The sequence below is a fragment of the Pteropus medius genome, unplaced genomic scaffold, assembly GCF_902729225.1.
Source record: "Pteropus medius unplaced genomic scaffold, Ma_sr-lr_union100, whole genome shotgun sequence".
NCBI lineage: Eukaryota > Metazoa > Chordata > Mammalia > Chiroptera > Pteropodidae > Pteropus > Pteropus medius.
Window position 1 is genome coordinate 782164 of NW_024355203.1, and position 20496 is coordinate 802659.

General features: G+C 33.3%; 1 pseudogene; it reads left to right on the plus strand.

Annotated features, from left to right (window-relative positions):
- The first annotated feature begins 1554 nt into the window (after positions 1-1554).
- LOC120598480 (uncharacterized) lies at positions 1555-1673 on the plus strand (annotated as a pseudogene).
- Positions 1674-20496: the final 18823 nt, after the last annotated feature.

Below are 20496 nucleotides of genomic sequence, written 5' to 3' on the forward strand. Positions count from 1 at the left end.
AAACTGCTGAAAGAAGTAAAAATCTCACTGGAAAGATAAATACATAGTAAAGATAGTGGATTAATCACATATTAAGATAGTATGAAGATTAAAGACAAAAGTGGTAAAAGTATAAATAAAACAATTAGTTAAGAGATACACAAAATTAAAAAAGATATAAAATGTAACATCTAAAACAAAACATACTTATCAATTACTTTAAAAATAAATAGACTAAATCTCCAATCAAAAGACATATAGTAGATGAGTAAATAAAGAAACAAGTTCCATCTGTTTACTGACTTCAAATGTAAGGGCACATCAGACAAAATAGATTTTAAAACAAAGAATGTAATAAAATACAAAGATGGGTATTACATAAAGGTAAAGGGGTTGATCCAACAAGATATAACTTTTGTAAATATTTATACATCCAACATAGGAGCACTTATATATATAAAGCAACAATTAACAGACCTAAGTGGAGAAATAGACAGCAATACAATAACAGAAGAGGACTTTAATATCTCACTTATACTGATGGATAGATCAGCCAGACTGAAAATCAATAAGGAAACATTGGCCTTAAACGACACATTAGACCAGAAGAACTCAATAGATATAAACAGAACATCCTAAACAAAAGTAACAGAATTAACATTCTTCTCAAGCACACATGGGACATTCTCTAGGATAGATCATATGTTAGGCCACAAAATAAGTTTCAATAAATTTTAGAAGATTTAAATCATGGCAAGCATCTTTCCTGACCATGATATTATGAAACTAGAAATCAATTACAAGAAGAAAACTGGAAAATCACAAATATGTGAATATCAAAGAGCATGCTACTGATCAATGGGTCAATGAAGAAATCAAAGGAGAAAAAAAATACCTCGAGATAAGTGAAAATGGATATACAACATACCAAAATCTAAGGGATGCAACAAAGGCAGTCCTAAGAGGGAAGTTCATAGAGATACAGACCTACCTCAAGAAATAAGAAACATCTCAAATAAACAACAGAACATTACACCTCAAGAAACGAGAAAAAGAAAAACTGATGAAGCTCAAAATTAGTAGAAGGAAGGAAATAATAAAGATTAGAGGAGAAATAAATGAGATAGAGATGAAAAAGACAATAAAAAGATCAATGAAATAAGTGCTGGCTCTCTGAAAAGGTAAACAAACATTGCAAACCTTTAGGTAGACTCTCTAAGAAAATTGAAAATCACATGATATCACTTATATGTGGGATATAAACCTAAAAGCAACAAATGAACAGGACAAACAAACAGAGACTCATGGACATGGACTATAGACTAGTGATTACCAGAGGGTAGGGGAGTGAAGGGAGAGAGAGGTAGACAGGGTAAAAGGGGTGAAATATGTGGTGACAGAAAGAAATCTTAACTATGGGAGGTGAACACACAGTGTGTGTGTGTGTGTGTGTGTGTGTGTGTGTGTGTACATACATACATATGCATGCCTTATTGTTAAAGTATACAGCTGAAACTTATTGGATTTCATTAACCAATGTCACCATAAAAAATTAATTAAAAAGAAAAAAGAATCGTCTATGGCCATGCCACCCTGAACAAGCCCGATCCCGTCTGACCTCAGAAGCTAAGCAAGGTTGGGCCTGGTTAGTACTTGGAAGGGAGACTACCTAGGAAGACCAGGTGCTGTAGGCATAAAAAATAAAAAAATAAGGGATTGTAAGCTGACAAAATCCTTGCAATCTATGAGGTCAACCAAGGGTTGCCTTGCCTAAAAAATTTTAAATAATAGTAATAATAATAACAATAATAATAATAATAATAATAATAATAATAATAATAATAATAAAGGATCACATACCATGATCAAATGGGATTTATTCCAGGGATAGAAGGATGGTTTAACATGCAAAATCAATAAATATGATACATTAAACAATGAAAAACATAGTACCACTTCAATAGATGCAGTAAAAGCATTTGACAAAATTCAACATCAATTTATGATAAAAACTCTTAAAGTAGGAATAGAGAGAATGCACATCAACATCAAAAAAGCCATATATGACAAACCCAAAGCTGACATCATATTTAATGGTGAAAAGCTGAAAGCTTTTCTTCTAAGATCAGGAACAAGACAAAGATGTCCACTCTTGACACTTTTACTCAACATAGTGTTAGAAATCCTAGCCAGAACAATTAGGCAAGAAAAATAGACATCCGAATAGGAAAGGAAGAAGTAAAACTGTCACTATTTGCAGATGATGTGATTTTCTTTATAGAAAACCCTAAAGACTCCACCAAAAAGCTGTTAAAAGTAATAAAAGCATTCAGTTAGTCGCAGGGTACAAAATCAATATACAAAAATTGGTGGCATTTCTATGCATTCACAACAAACTATCAGAATGAAAAATTAAGAAAACGATCTCATTTACAATGGCATCAAAAAGAATAAAATACCTAGGAATAAATTTAACCAAGGAACTGAAAGACCTCTACAATGAAGACTCTGAGATATTGATGTAAAAGATTGAAGAAGACACAAATAAATGGAAAATATTCTGTGCTCATGGATTAGAAGAATTAGTATTGTTTAAATTTCCATAATACCCAAAGCAATCTATAGATTCAGCGCAATTTCTATTAAAATTGCATTGACACTTTTCACAGAAACAGAAAAAAAACTCCTAAAATTTGTATGGAACCACAGAAGAACCTAAATAGCCAAACAATCTTAAGAAGAACAAAGCCGCAGGCATCATTTTCTCTGATTTTAAACTATATTACAAAGCTGTAATAATCAAAATAGCATGGTACTGGTATAAAAACAGACACATTGATTAGATAGCCAAGAAATAAACCTATGTATATATGGTTACTTAATTTATAATAAAGAAGGGAAGAATATACAATGGGGAAAGCACAGTCTCTTCAATAAATAATACTGAGAAAACTGGACAGCCATATGCAAAAGAATGAAACTAAACCACTATCATATAACATGCACAAAAATTAACTCAAAATGGACAAAATACTTGAATGTAGGATCTGAAACCATAACATACATAGAAGAAAACATAAGTGGTAAGCTCCTTGACATTAGTCTTAGCAATGTCTTTGTGGATTTGACTTCAATGGCAAGGGAAACAAAAGCAAAAATAAACAAATGGAACTACATCTAACAAAAAGGCTCTTCACAAGAAAGAAAACAACAAAATGAAAAGGCCATCTACTGAATGGGAGAATATATTTGCAAATAATACATCCGATAAGGGATTAATATCCAAAATATATAAAGAACTCATACAACTAAATAGCAAAAATGGGCAGAGGATCTAAATAGACACTTTTTCCAAAGAGAAACCATGAAAAGATGCTCAACATCTCTAATCGTCAGGAAAATGCAAATAAAAACCACAGTGCGATATTACCTCATATCTGTCAGAATGGCTATTATCAAAAAGACAGGAAATAAGAAGTGTTGGTGAGGATGTGGAGAAAAGGGACGCTTGTGCACTTTTGGTGGAAATGTAAATTGGCGCAGCCGCTATGGAAAACGTATGGAGGATCCTCAAAAAATTAAAAAGAGAACTATCATATGATCCAGCAATTTCACTTCTGGGTATTTATCCAAAGAAAACAAAAACATTAATTAGAAAAGATATATTCACCCCTATGTTCATTGCATTATTTATAATAGCCAAGATAGGGAAACAAGCATGGCCTATTAGGAGGGATCTACCCCTTTTTTGGTGCTTCCCTATGCAAGTTAGCCCTGAAAAACCTTGTTGTCATGGAATATATTCAATTTGCTTTAATCGAGTTGTTTCCCAAGCTTGTTTGAATTCAGATTCAACCTCTACCCCCACATATACTTTTGGGGGCATAAATCCAATAAGTAAATACTATATCATGAAAATTCTAGGTTTACTTTTTTCTTTTAATATACCTAGAGACCTTCTTCCATAACAACAACCTCTTTCCCAGTGTAACGCTTGTTACTTTACTTTAGAGAAAGAGTCTCCAAACTTTTCCAATGAAGAAATTTATTTTTCCAAATATTATGATCTCTTGGGCTAGAGTAGAATGGTGGAAAGGAAGGAAGAGAATAATATTGACTATAAAATATTGACTGTAGTCAGGGGCTGTTGGCTTCATGACTCTCTTCACTGAGAGTCTTGAGAGCTGATAAAGAGAGATAGTGGACATTTTAAAATTCTAGTGTCAAATTAGACTAGTGGATTGCAATTAACTTGATAGTCATGTCTTTGTCAGTCTTCAAATTACCTGTTATAACTTTCCTGCCTATGTCTCAAACTCAACTTCAATCTTCTATTTTAATTTTGTATAATCATTACCTCTTCTGGGAAAATAAACTTGGATAATAGAGACAATCTAAAGATGTTCCTGTATTCATACTACCTCTCTACACAAACACACATCCAGCCTTGGGACTCTCTTTTAACTGATTTCACAGACAAAGAAATTATTGTAAAATCTTGATTATGTGTCAGAATTTTTTAAATTAAAAAAAATTTAATAGAATTATTTAAAGAGAGCTTACATTTTTAAATTCCAATATCACAAAATAATCCACAGCTTCAAATGACAGTCATGAAAGAAAATATGGTATTGCTGAAGTGAAGCTACAATAGATACAAATGCAGACTTAAAAGGTCTAAATGAAAGACTTTCTAGACAAGAAAAAGTGTTCATATCCAAAGTAAGAAAAAGCCGTCTTCCATCAAACACATTTTTAAAAATTTATGTCAGAAAAAGTCAAATCCAGAAAATAGCTTCAAAAGCTTTGTAATCCACAGAAAAATCATGAGCAGAATCTTCAAATTGACTCCTACCTTTTAACTCATAAGACAAAATAATTATTAGTGATGAATAGTCTGAATCACCTGTTCTAAATTCAACACAATGGCCTACTTAAGGTATATATAACGTATACACACACACACACACACACACACACACACACACACACACACACACACACACACTAGTTGATAGCCTTTAATTTTGATCCACCACTGTTACCCCTAGTGAGGAGGAGGATTTATTATTAACTGTTTTAAAAATTAAATGAACCATGTCATGATTTTTGATAATGAAATCCCTCTGTAATTCATTCTTTCAAATTAATTATGTGCCTTTTTCTCAATAAATGCTAGTTTATGCAAGTCTAAGAAACAACTATTTCTCAACCAAGTTATAGAAATTCTACACTGAACTTTCTTTGTATCTCTATTAAATCAAACCCATTCAATAATATTTAGAAACAACTGATGTTTCCAGCCCTGTGCTGTTAGGGGATAAAAAGAAAAAAACAAGATATTGGGTGCTGCCAACAAGGAGTCACGATCTACTGAAATCTAGTGAGTTCATCTTAATTGGAATTGAGGTCACACTGTACTAGAAAATGTTTCAAGAGGATTTTAAACTATAAAATAAAACCTTCACTTTTGGAAATCTTTTGGCTTTCATGAACAATGTGTCACAATTTTTTTTTTAACAAAGATATTCATGGACTTTCAAAGTATGAGTTGGTACAAGTATTTAGTATATTTCGTAATCTGAATTGCAGAGGAATACTTGATTCTGACTTTTTTTTTCAATCTATCATGGTAACAGGCACTGGAAGGTGAATGACTTGCATCATGAATAAACTCAATTGTTCAGCAGACAGCTCTTTAATTATAAATCTTTAAATGTTTGGGAGGACTGCATTTTACTTAAGTTCTTTTCACATAATGACAAATTATGAAAATACAACTTTTGTATGTTATAATTAGAAGATATTGCTAAAGAAAGCCAAATGGCAAATTCTTTCTTTTAAAGTGCACATAATGGTACATATTTACGTATTGTCTTTTCCATAACATTTAAAATCATATTTATGCAGTGAAGATGGCCAAGTGTCTGACTATTAAGAAATACATTCTTTTCACAGTACAGAACACTTTAACAAAGTAACACTGGATATGTTTCAAGTCAGTAACTCTAATGGCATTCTTCAATTCCTCATATTACCAAGCCCTCAGAACAAAAGTGCCACTATCAATAGGGTGCAGATTTTCTCACTAAGTCATTTTGATTTCCATTGAAACCTTTTCTTCATATTTACATGGACTCTCTAAAAAGTCTTCAAGCTTTTAAAATATTGGCTGTGAAGACTAAAGCCAGAAGTTATTTATTTGGGAAATGAATTATCCTAATCTCTTGCAGCCATTTCCACACTATAAAAATGTAGAGAAGAAATAAAGAATAACAACGGGATGGACAAATGAGCAATGACAAAATGGAAGCCCAGTTTGAAGTAGATAGTTTTAGTTGTTCAAATGAGGATTTAATGGTAAAATTTAGGAGTGTTCTAAACTAGATATCTAATGTGTAGTTGTTAAAATGAAATGGACTTGCCTTGTAAAATTGGTTTAGGAATGTTTAATATCAAAATCTTCACAACTCAAACATATAGAGAGAACACACATATTTGTAATTGAAGTATCAAACACATTCCTCAAACCCCTAAATATATACCAGTATACTCAGCAATGTGTTAGGTAAGTGTTTCTCAAACATTTGCATACCTTGGAATCCCTTGGAGGGCTTGTTAAAATTCAGATGGCTGGGCTTCAAGTCTAGTTTCTGGTTTGGGGCCCAGGAATTTGCTTTTCTAAGCAGTTCCCAGATATATTAGTCTGCTTGGCCTCTCATAACAAAATACCACTGACCAGGTGCCTTAAACAACAGAAATTTCTCACAGTTTGAGAAGCTGGGTAGTCTAAATCAAGGTGCCGGCAAGGTAGGCTTTATTCTGAGGCCTCTTCTCTTGGCTTGTAGGCAGCCACCATCTTACTGTGTGCTCATATGACTACTTCCTATGTGCATTAAGAGAAAGATCTCTCATATCTGGTCCTCTTCTTATAAGGACATCAGTTCTACCAGATTAGGGCCCCTCCGTTATGACATTATTTAAACTCAATTACCACTCTAAAGGCCCTATCTCCAAATACAGTCACAGTGAGGGTTAGGGCTTCAAGATATGAATTTTGGGGGAACATAGTTTGGCCCATAACACTAGGGAATGCTGCTGCCATGGTTTTAGAAACCACACTTTGAGAACTAGTATGTTAGGCACTGTGATAAATATAAAAGTATATTTGCAAAGGCTACTGACCTCAATAAGTTTCTACTGTTTTCAGGAGACCGGTCTAACAAACATAAAATATTTAGAGAGCAAAATAAGGCCATATAAAAGAAATAATTTTATATACGAATAAAAATATAAAGAATATATAAGAAAAAATTCAGGTGGTTAGGTTCCCGAGAACATATCACAGAGTTAGAAAAATATTACATAGTTCTATAAGAATTGGTAAAATGTGGAGAAGTGACTGTGGAAAATTATGTTCTGGGTATAAGGAATTAGGAAAGAAAAGGCAGAGAGTTTTGAATAAGTAGAATATATCTGGGTAGGGGGAAAAGGTGATTTTTGCCTAAAGAAATTTGTGTGAAATGTGGTGGGAGATAAGGTTGGTAAATTGGTCTAAAGTATGAAAAGTAAGAATGAACAAACTGAAAGTTCCAAAGAGAAACAGAATATTTAAATCAGAAGAATAAAATTAATATCTAGGTGGCTCAGGGGAGTATCTAAATCTTACATACCCTCCACTTATTCTTTCTTTGAGGTGTTTCAGGGTTTTGTAATGCTTTTTTTAGAGGAGTTTTAGGGTCACAGCAAAATTAAGATAGAGATTTCTCATATATCCCCTGCCCCAACACATACACAGCCTCCCCCATTATCAACATATCCAAGGTCATCTAGGTTTTCTCCTATATTAGATCTAGGTGTCTCAAAGGTTTTCATTTTACATTTAGGTCTATGATTCACCTTCAGTTCATTTTTGTGGAAGGTTTATGTCTAGATTCATTTTTTCACATGTGGATGTTCAGTTATTCCAGCACCATTTGTTGAAGATGATCATTGTTCCATTGTATTGTCTTTTCTCCTTTGCCGAAAATCAGTTGACTATATTACATGGGTCTATTTCTGCATTCTCCATTCTGTTCCATTGATTTTTCACCAATACCACACTGTCTTGATTACTGTAGCTTTATACTAAGTCTTTAAGTTGGATAGTGTCAGTCCTCCAATTTTGTTCTTCTCCTTCAGTATTGCGTGGGCTATTCTGGGTCTTTCATTTCTCCATATAAACTTTAGAATCAGTTTCTTGATATCCATGAAATAATTTGGGATTATGATAGGGATCACATTGAATCTATAGATCAAATTGAGAAGAACTGACATCTTGACAATAATGTCTTCCTACTCATGAACACGGAATATTTCTCTATTTAGTTCTTTGATTTTGTTCATCAGAGTTTTATAGCGTTCTCATATAGATCTTGTACATATTTCATTAGATTTCTATGTAAATTTTCACTGTTGGGGTGCTAATGTAAATGGTGTTATGTTTTTAATCTCAAATTCCACTTGCTCATTGATTTTGAGGGATTTTTCTAATTGAAAAATATTAGGGACCACTGACATTATATCTCAGAACTATAATGCATAAAAACCTTTTTAATTTTTGGCTTACAAAAGAGAATCTATAATCATCCTCGGTATTACAAATTAGATAGTGCCAAATAGCAAAACTTGAACTAATTATGAACAGAAGTTTGTTTCTGCCACGTATTCTGTACGTTTATCCAACATCAAGAAACACGTGTCAGAATTTGGCAGGCACTTTAGAAATGATATATAATTTGCATGATTAGTATTTCTAGTATATATAAATATGCTAGTATATTTTATTTCTCTTTTGTCCATTTTTAGTAGAAAGAACATATATTATTTTCCCTATGGTATTATTTTTAATGGAATGAATGATATTTATGATTTTGCAGTTATGCCATATATATTTGGAATCACTGGGTTCTTTTTGGGGGGGGGTTAAACCTGAAGAGTAAACAAAACATATATACTAATATACCTCAAGGATTATATCAGTAAACTCTATTTTGCGGCCTTTGTTCATTTGGATTAATTAAAAGTAGATATGTCTTAATTATTCCACTTTATAATTAAAGAAAAACTCAGCTCTCAAATGAAACTCAGGACTTTTATTGGGGAAAGGAGGATAATTTTAATGTTAACCTGTGTGCTCAGAAAAAAAAAACAACTCATTTTAATGGACATAATTTCCGATATATGAAGAAAGCCTATGATTCTTGGAATTTCTCTTGTAATATATTTCCTAGGGCAGTTAACTTCTACAAACAGAATTTTCTAGTGAAGATGCTATCATAAACATAATGCTTGTGAAGGAAGACACAATGGAATAAAAATATATACATGTTTATCCGATGTGGGAATACAACTGATAAAATTATTTCCAGAGAAAAGCATAAGGTCAGTTAAAAAAAATCTTCCTCCTTCCAATCTGGTTCACAGCCCATTTCCTCCCTGAGTAGCCACTATTAATAATTCTTGTGTATCTTTCCAAAGATTTAAAAGCAAATACCAGCAAATATGACGATATATTATCCCCTTTCTAACAAACACCTTCAATATACTGTTTTTCAGTTTGCTTTTATTATTTGAGATCTTTCTATATCAATATTTAAAAATCTTTTTATCCTTTTATCCAGCTTTATTTATGAATTAACTATGATTAATATAACTATTATTTAATTGAGATGTTGAGGTTTGCTTTTTTAAGTATTTATTATAAACAATGGAATAAAACCTTTTTACATAGTGAATATATCTGTAAGATAAATTTCAGAAAGTGAAATCACTGGAGCAGAGTGTATAGATAATTCTGATAGATATTGCCAAATTGCCCTCTATAAATTACAATTCTGACCAGAAATGAGAGTGCATATTTCGCTATCACCTTGCCAACACTGTGTATTATCAATTTTTATTACTTTTTCAAACCAGTAGGTAAAAAATGTCAGTGCATTTTAATTTGCACTTTCTTTTAGCAATAAAAAATAATACATTTCTACATATTTGAGATCCATTTGTATTTTCTCTTCTATGAATCATCTGTTTATATTCATTAAACATTTGGGAGGCTTGGCTAGATATGAGGGAGAATATTCTTTTACTTGTGATATGAGTTGCAAATATTTTTACAGTCTGCTGTCTTTGACTTTGCTTATGGTCTTTTTTACCATGCAGATTTTTAATGGCACATAGTTGAGTCATCAGTCTTTTATATGTGGCTTCTAAAATTTGGCCAAAATAGATCTTCCCCAATTCCTGCCTACAAAAGAATTCCCTAAAGTGCTTGTCAAGTTAGTTTTTAATTACATTTTGCATATTTAAATCTTTTTTTTTTCTTTTGGATACTGGTACATAGTATAGATTACAGAGTTATTTCTTTCCATACAAAATGTTATCAAAACATTTTCACTTCTTTTATACCAAATTTTTCCTGGCATTTTTGCCCTCCTCCTGTTTCTAGGCTGTATCTGGTTCCTCTGGTAATAGGGGGAGGGGGCAAGAGTTGTAAGGAGTCCAGAAAGTCTTCACTTGACTGGTACCCATGTATCTCTAATCAATGACACAGCCTCTGGCTGTGGCATGTACTTAAGTCTGACTTTATCTGGGAGGTATTTTTTGTGATTCTCCTCTGAGGGAACTACCAACAAGTCCCTTGAAGTTGGTGAGTGTTTCTCCATACCTATCAACTTAATATCCTTCCCATATATCTGCTGAGGTTTTCTTGCCTGTCCAGAAGGTTCTTTAAATTCAGAAATTCTCTTCCCCTTATGTTGCCCATATCCGTTCCTCTGATAAAGCACATCGATTCAAAAGCAAAACATCAACAATTATTCTTTTAAAATCCTCTCTTGAGTATTCAAATTTTCCTTTTACTTACTACACATGGGTGAAAGACTATAATACAATTATATTTTTAAGTTTTTTCCCTCTCAACCCTGTGTGGTCATTTGTAACTCACCTCAGACAAAATTGGCGCTTTTAATATCCTGTTGGATAAACTTTTTGTTATTTAGTTCCTGTATTTCCTTATTACTTGATCTTTCAAAACTTACTGATGTTTTAAATATTCTACCATGACTGTAGTTTTCTCCATTTTATCTTCTATTTCTGTACCAGTTTCATATTGCTGCTGTAACAAATCAGAACAAACTTAGTGGCTTAAAACTATACCATTTTATTATCTTGAATAAAGACTCAAACTGTAGCAATTATCATTTATTTTTTCCTATTCTCAGAAGACCTCTTCCATTTGCAGTTCACTTCTTATGTTTGTGAAACTTTTACTTTTGCTTTCCTTTGATTTGCTTTTTTCTCTTTGTAGAATTCTTATTATGCATATTGGATTTCCTGGATCTGTCCTCCAGGTCTCTTATCTTTTCATTCATCACCTTCATTTCATTAACCTTTTCCTCTGACTTCTGAGAAAATGTCTCAAGTTAATCTTTTAAATTAATTATATGGACTTCTGCAGTATTGAGTTTATTGTTTTGTCTATTGAATTTTTAAATTTGATCAGCCTGTCTACTGATTCGTAAAGGCTGAAAGAGTTATGTTAAAATCTCTCACTGTGATTGTTGTTTTTTTAATTACTTTGAAAATTATCATTTTGGATTTCTGAGTGATTACTTTCTATAGTTAGACGAATAACATGGTTTGTTTTAAGGCTAAATTTTTAAGATGTTAAAAATGTTTCTTCTGCTTTTTCATAGGAGAATATTTACTTGGAGTCACCAGCATGATGTGATATTTACAGTTTTCCTTTTCTCTTCTTTTTCTCCTGGCTTATCCTTCAAATAACAGATATTTTACAAGAAATCTTAACTGTCTACATTCAAATGTAGTACTAGACAAAGAATAAAGTTTATATTTTATTTGTTTTTATTTTGAAAAGTGACTTTGAAAGCAGTCTAATACAGATAATTTTATTACTTTGCTATGCAGTTAATTTTCAGCGTTTCATATATAGGCACCATTGGCTGAAATTCCCTAAACCTTGGGATCGAGATTTCCTCTTTACTAATTGTTCCAGGAAAAACTCTGCCTCCTGGAGTCTGAGCTTCAGAGGCCTGTATTTGGCCAGAGCTTCAATGTCCTTTAGAAATGTGGAGGTACCTACCACAGGGGGGAGCAGTAGTTTTCACTTTTCTCCTGTGTATATGTGTTTGTGTGTATGTGTGTGTTTAAGTTTATTGTGGAAGCCTGACCTCAACATTGTCTGGGTTGCTAGGAGTATCTGAGGGACATGACCATCTTTGGCAGGAAAGCAAATGATGGCATTTTCTATATTGTGTGAACTTGAGAATACTTCCCACTCTTTCTGTGTGGTATCTAAAGTCATTCTTGAGTCCCTTTCCTAGTCAAAACTAATGGTTGGAAGCAAGTTCCTGCTGCTCTATTGACTCCATCATGGAATCCTGTCCACTCTATTATATTAGGAATATTTTTACTTATATTGAAATTTTAACTGGTTGATAACTCAGCAGTATCAAATCTTCCAAAATAACTCAAAAGTTTCTGACCTTTAAATGGTACCACTTGCTGCTTTCATATTTCTTTGTTAAATAGAATTTGAGGAGGGATGGGACGTAAAAAAGCCTCAAAGTGTATCTTAAGTTCTTAACTAACTTGTTTTATCCTTTTAAAAGTATATCACAAGCCTCTTTTCATGACAATAAATATTTATCTATTCTAATATTTGAATGGCTTAAAGAGAATCTAATTTGTCATTTAAAAAAAAAATCCAGGCTAATAAGTTGATCATTATTTTTACAAATTTCCAGCAATCTGAGGACTTGAATAGTTAGAAACAATATATCATCTCTTCACAATAGTGTCAGCAGCATAAAAAAAAAAATCAATCCACACTAATTGTTTCCTTCCACAACAAATTTCATTGTCTTCCTAAGCAACTGTATCCTTGACTAAAGCTATAGGAAAGAATACAAGTTTTATTGGCTCTTATTTTTAAAATGCTTTTCAATTGCAGACATTCTAAATCATCATCATCAACAGCAACAAACAATTATTGCCCCAACTATCGTGGATGTACCACTAAGGTCAATGAAATAGATTTGGATGAACTGGCTTGCTAGAAGTAAATTTATTGAGAGCATAAGGCATTAATCCAAACTTTCTATGACATCTTAAAAAAGATATATGCCAAGTAAATCATCTCCCCAAAGCCTTTTAAATTTTAAAAAAGGTATAGCAATAGAGGTATTTGGAATAAACAATGCACACTGGGATCACAGCAATGTGACTGTTTGAGAAAAAGAAGATTTTAGACTGTGTAGAAGAGTGGGGCTGAGGAAAGTGACCTGTGACCTGTGTGCAGATACTGGTTCATTATGAAGAGCTGAAATTGTGTTCACATATAAAGAGGCAAGTATATAACTGCTTGGAAAATGGTTGTGTGTTTATGTTACACATGTTTGCATGCATACTATATCAGTCGCCAGGCCCTATGTTTTAAAAAAAAAAAGGAGGAGGAGGAAGAGGAAAAAACAGGACAAGAAAGGAGGGGATGGAAGAGTGGAGGAAGGGAAGGAGGGAACACATGGCTCTTTTTTACATTAAAGAGCATTTTTTACTATCTCAAATGATTAACTATATTTACAATGTGTCTCTGGCAATATTGACCAATTCTATTTTTTATTATACTTAAATTTTAAATAAGAAATAACCTCCAATCAAAATAGAGCTTACATTGAAGAATTCAAATTAGATATTTCTTGTAGTAGTTGTCTAGTCTGGCTTCCAATGACTTCCCTTTCTGTAAAACCTGCAGGGTTTCTGGAAACCTTACCCATATTTTGTGATGACAGCTCTTAAGTTAGACCAGAATGATCTTAGGGTGGAATTGAGATAGAAAGTAGGCCAGATAATTTTTCCCTGGTAATTTCAAGAAGGAAAGAAGGTAGGAATTAGTTAGTTGAGTTATGCTAATTAAAGTTATTATATTGATTAGGTCCCTGCACTCTTTCTGCAGAAATCCACTGGGTGCTTTGGTTTTACACTAAGCTCTTCCTGTATGCTGCTAATTATCTTTTATTGGTGATGCTAGCAAGAGTTACTTTCTGTTACTTTTGACCAAAAGATTCAGAATTCAATTCACGTTAGGCATTGATGTTAAGAACATTTTCTGGCAAAGCTATGGACTGTATATAATTTCAAATTATAAAATGACAAAAATACCAAATGGTGAGAATTGTTTCAAAGAAATGTATACACTGTAGCACATGTCACTAAACTGTAAGCATTTTCAAGAATATTAAACATTTTGTTTTGGTTCACTTTGGGGCTTTAACATTTACATATAAGAGAAATCAGTGATTGCTAGGGAGCCAATCAAAATTGATTCCAAATCTATTAAAATTGGATTTTTTAGAATAATGAAGAAATTCTTCTATTTTGTAATATTAGGACATCAGAATACATTTTTATATTACTTCATATTTTGAAAACCCTTAAACATAACTTATGAATTAATCTTGACCATGCTGGTTAATATGGTCTCAAATAAATAATTTCATACAAGGAAACTCAAGCACAGAGAAGTGTTCTTAACTCAGGTTTTTAATCAAGATTGTTGCTGAACCAAGAGAATTCCTCAGCATGTAACTTCTAGGCCTGTGAAATTGAATCTAAATTATAACAGCTTCATTAAGACTTGGCAAATACCTTCAGTTAAAATTCAAGGACATGTAATACCATTGGAGTTACTTGTCTAAGTGTATTTCAACATGACCCAACTTGCAAGTTCTCTAAAGAACATGGGGATTGTGAGTCAAGAGCAGATGCAGTATGTAAGAATTATAAGCACTGCTATGTCTCTAGCACTGACTAGTTCTCACGTTGAGAAAGATACTCATAGACTCTGTGTACATCCACCAATATATTGGGGAAGTTACCATAGAGTTCTCTAAAAGAGTTTTTTGTTTCCTCTGTGATTTGGTTTTATGGGTTTTAAAACCAGATAGATAGAAGATAGATAGATCTAGATATTTAATTAAATACTTGGACATAGCCACACAAATAGCAAGGCCATTGTCCTATATTTTACCATATATAACTACTTTCACTTTTCTGAGCTTGTAAAGAAAACACTTATGTGAGAAGTCCAAGTTCGAACTCTAACCATATTATGTAACTCTTGGTTTGACTGTAGGAATTCCAGGATAGTCCTTAGGGTGACACACCCCTCACTTTCCTTATATCCTATAAAAGTTTTTGCTATGATAATTCTCTATAATCTTCATCTCCAAAATCTTATAAGAAACATTCATTTCCTGAGTATGAATCTGTAGCTTTGCTGTAGTGACTCTGTTCCAAGCAGTGTTCAGGTTCAAGCGACTTCTCATTCTGAGACCCAGGGTAAAGGAACATCTCCCATCTATGATGAAGCATTTTTGTGCAGAGACAGGGGAATAACAGGGCTGACAGAAACTTTTGATGCCTCTTAAAGCTTTCCTTCGATACTGGTTCCACTTAAAATTGACACAGTGTCACTTCCCATAACTTTCCATTGGTCCTTTGGTCAAAGTAAATGACATGGTGAGCCCATTATCAATGAGGTGGGGAAGTATACTCCTCCTATGATGAGGTGAGGGAGAGAAGTGAAGATTTTCTAAATAAAAATGCAATCCATTACATATTTTTCGCCCCAGGACACTCCAGAAACTTAATAACCTGCTGGATTTTCAGCTGAGGACTGGGAACCACAGACAACTGGCAGATTTGAAATGATACTTTTCAATAAAGGAAAATGATGAGAGAATTTGGGAAGCTGTGTGAGCTTTGGTGAGACTGAAATGTTAAAAATTAAAGTGATCAGCATATATGTAAATGACTAAAACCTAATCTTAGTCTGATATCTTGATCTATTATCTCCATTCAATTTAATGTTTATTTTTTTCACCATATATAAATGGTGTAGTATATATCTAATATCTTAAAGAACAACCCAAACAGAATATATTTGAACTTGAAGTTTAAATAAAACTAAATGACCTGTGTTCAACACTTTATCATGCTTTCTCTCTGGAAGTTAAAATTAACATTGGAATTCATTTCTTCAAAGGGTGATGCTCTTGTTCCAGGCATTCTTCTCAGAAGTGTGTCAGTTGATAGGACATGCATACAGAGCTGAAATTTAGTATGCCGTTTATTGCCATTTTTATTTTCCTCTGTTTTAATTAAAGCTTTCATTGATGGTGAAATTATTGGTCCTGGAATGATCCTTGACAATGTCTGAAAAGAACACTTAAACTCATTGTTATATGGTGCTTTTGAGCTAACTAACAAGAAAAGAATAGCTATTACATTGCACGTGACAACTAAATTTTTATTTGGTAACTGCCTCAAGGAATTTAACTCAGAAGATACTAAAATATCCGTAGAGTCCCAGTTTGATGACAATTTATCTTTTGCTTTTTTTAAAAAAAAAAAGCAGACTACTACATCTATCACTTCATTATATTTTTCACATCTGCAGAAAACAATACTGTACATTACCAATTTTGTTAGAATTTTTAAATAGAGTTATTTTTACTTAAACAACAATGCAGTGTTATTAAATTTCACTTTTTATCATCATGCAGTGATTTAGTTTTCAATAATAGATGTTTTTTATTAGTGCTCATTTCTCCTCTGGTGAGCTTGAAAGATACTTCTTGGCTCAGGTTTAAATTTAAAACTTCACCCATCTTTCAAATCCAAGTGTATTATTATTATTAAATATTTCAGTGAATTCTACATATTGTCTCTTTGGAATGGAACATTCAAAGCAAAGTTAAGATTTTGCTATAGGATTTGTAGTAGCAAATGCCAAATGATTATGGTTTAAAAAGAAACATGGAACGCCACCAAATTAAAGGTGTGAAGGTGCCAACTTTCTGCTCTCCTTTTCAGAAGCATTTGTGGCAGGACCAGATAAACTACCATCACCTGAGTGGTTTTTTCTCATTAAGGCAGAAGCCCCACAAGGCCACAAATGGCCATTTCTGTTAGGAAAAACTGGAATAGAAAAGATCCATTGTATCTTTAGAATACTGACTTCCTTTGTGTTCCACTAAATTTATTTGAAACCCCAGTTTTGGAGCTTGGCATGACGAAATAGCTTGCCTGACAAACCTACCCCTTGCTCAGACTGCCTTGGCTGGTTTTCCTAACATATCTTCAGTCAAAAAAGGCAAGAATGCAAAATAGAAAGGGTTCAGGCTGAGATTCTGACATTCCTGCTTTGCATATATTCCTTTTTAGCAAACAAGTTAGGGCATGGCTCACAGCTGCAGAATCCAAATGTCTTCCTTGAATGGCTGTTTAATGTATGGAGTATCGAAAACAGGTTCTAAGTTTGACTCTTAACTCTGCCATGTGTGATCTTTATCATATTACTTATTTGTGCTTCAGAGTCCATGTTAACAAAAGCAAGGTATTAATAGTATCCACTTTATAGAACTGTGATGAGGATTCAGTGCAATAGTATACAGAAAAAGCATTTCACATAGCGTTCGAGTCATAGTAAGCAGTCTATAAATGATAACTTAGAAAGATTAGGTGAAATTATAACCCATTTAGGAAAAAAACCCCACAATATCTATGTTTTCCCTCTTTGAAATCTGATATGTGATTTCCACTTAGAGCATATCTCTACTCTGACCAGCCAGCCACATTGCAAGTGTGGCTACCATATTTGGCTACCATATTTGACAGTGAAGGAGTAGAAGATGGGTAAAATAAATAATTGGAGTGAAAATTGGGATATGAGGCTGTCCAGTTGTATTTATGGAAATTTTGTGACCAAATACTTGGTTTTCAGGATGACCAATATCAGAATATCATTTTCAAGGCTGTTATAAGCCACATTAACCAAAGATATAGGTACATCCTAAGAACACTTGACCATCTTACTATGACATTGGTCAGTCATAAGGCAGCTTTGAGAATATCTTTTGTTGCCCACTTAATAAAATTATAAAATTATAAGAAGTATAATAGCTCAAAATTTTTTGCTTTTACCATGAAGGGTCTAATAAAAAGGGAATACAGTTCCTTCGATACAGTTTATTACAGCTCTATTGTACTCTCTCCTAGCTGTAGCATTCTATTCAAAACGTATCATTTAGGATGGTTCTGTAACTGTAACTATGTATAGTATGCTGCATATAGAAATATTGATCAGTTTTATCTCAATTTCTTAAGAATTCCACATCTTATTGTACTAATGCTTCTTACAGTAACTATCATATCAGAACTTTAACATTATGATTCATAAATATCATGAAACATGGCACCCATAAATCACAGCACTGAATTGGAAGTTTAAAGCTAAGATTTATAAACTAACATACTAAATCACAACTTTAAAATTTAAGATTCATTAATAAGAACTTTTACATGCATAATGCATAAATCAAAACACTGTACCTGATTCTTGGAAGTTAATGCATGTAAATCAGAATTCTGAAAGTTAATATTAATAAATCAAAAAAAATGCATTTTACTTGGTAAATTTATTTTTTAATGGAATAGTTTCTACATTACATAATGGATACTATCTTCTGAAAAATATGAATCTCAAAACTTCCTTTGATAGCCATTTCTAAAACATCTTTTTTATTTAAGCCCATTTCTCTTATATGAGCATGGAAATATTTGATATGCATCTTATTTGTATAAACTCATATTATTGAAAACAGTAATTAAGTCACACTACAGGTTTTCCATTTCTAGGCTAAAAATACCCACAAAACTTAGCCTTCTTCTGTAGGAATTATTTTATGCACCTTTGATCATTTTTAACAAGTGTCTACACGTTCTTTTGAAAGTGATGTGAGCAAACCTAGACAAAATGTTCTTACAAGGGTCCTATTGACACAGAGTGTGGTGGATGAATTACTTCTGGACCTCCATATGTCATGCCTGTTTGTAACAGTCCATTTATATCTCATAGTCATAACAACAGGAGCAGCTTGAGTTTGCCATAGTAATGTGTCATTGTGAGCTCAGAGGGAGAATTGCTTCACTCTCTTCATGCTTAAATTCTCTGGGCTTTTGAGGAGCCCAAAGCAAACTAGATTCTGTCTTTTCCACACAATTCAAACAGCTCTTATTAAAGTTACTAAAAATATCCCTGCTGCCAAACACCAAAAACCATGTTGAGTTCCCATCTTATATGAATATTCAACAGTTGGCACTGTTGTTCCCTATATCATCAGTATCTGTGATGTCTCCTTTCTTCTACCTTTCCAGCAGTTCCTTCTAGTCTCCTTTGTCACCTCCTATCCTAAGACCTCTTAACTTAAATGTTAGTGTTTCAAATGGCTCTCTCCTCAAGCATCTTATTTTCTTATTCTATACATCTTTTCATCTTTCCCACAGGATCCACTACTACTTAAACATTGATTATTTACAGAGCTCTTTTCTGGGATCCAGAATATTTACTAGGCATTTCTTCCTTGATGTAATATCAACCTGTTTAAATCTACATGCTCAAAATGAGACTTATTCCTTTTGCCAAAGCAATTTCCCTTTTTTCGATCCCATCACTAATCCCCAAGACTAATCAGCTAAGACTTTTCTCAGATTTCTTTCATCTATCCTATTCCCACAGGCACTGTTTTAGTTTAACCTCCCTCCTCCATTAATTCTTTCTTGGATTGTTCTATAGTTTCCTAACTGTGACTCAGCATTCCAGAATGGAAATTTTATCATATAATAACAACTTTGTTGAGACATTTCCACTTCTAGTCTCTATTTCTTATATAGATAGCCCTAATGACCCATCTGCTTCTACCTTCTCAACTCTCTCTCTTCCTCCCATTATGTTCTACACTTTAAATTAGTGGTTCTCAAACTCAGGGATGTTGTTCCCCAGGGAACATTTGACAATGTCTGAAGACATTGTTGGTTGTCATGATGAGGGGTGATGGTGCTACTGGCATCTAGTAAATAGAGAGCATGAATGCTGCTAAACATCCTTCAATGTACAAGATAGGCTCCCAAAACAAATAGTCATCCAGTCCCAAATGTCAGTAGTGCAGAGGTTCAGAAACCCTGCTTTAAGCAAACTACACATATTTCATGAAGAGAATGAACTGCTGTGTGGATCTGAGCCTTCGAATATGCCATGTATGTGCCATGTTCTTTGCCTGAAATGCCCTTTCCTTATTTATAGTCGGGCCCAGTAAGCTTTCGTCTGCAAGCCCCACAGTTCAATGTCTCCTCCTCTGTGAGTTTGCTCATCCTTCCAAGTATCACTGACCTACCGACATTATTTCATGGAAATAACATGCACGAGCCTCAGTCAGAGTGGCATTGGTTTGAAATATGACTCCACCTTACTAGTGGTGTGTGCTTAGGCAAATTAACCCCTTTGAATCCCAGTTTCTTCTTCTGAGAATTGTGAATAGAAAATATAAAACCAAGTTTATCATTAGGATTTCATCAGGTATTGAAAAAAGAGAAATCTAGCTCCACTTTGTCACTCAA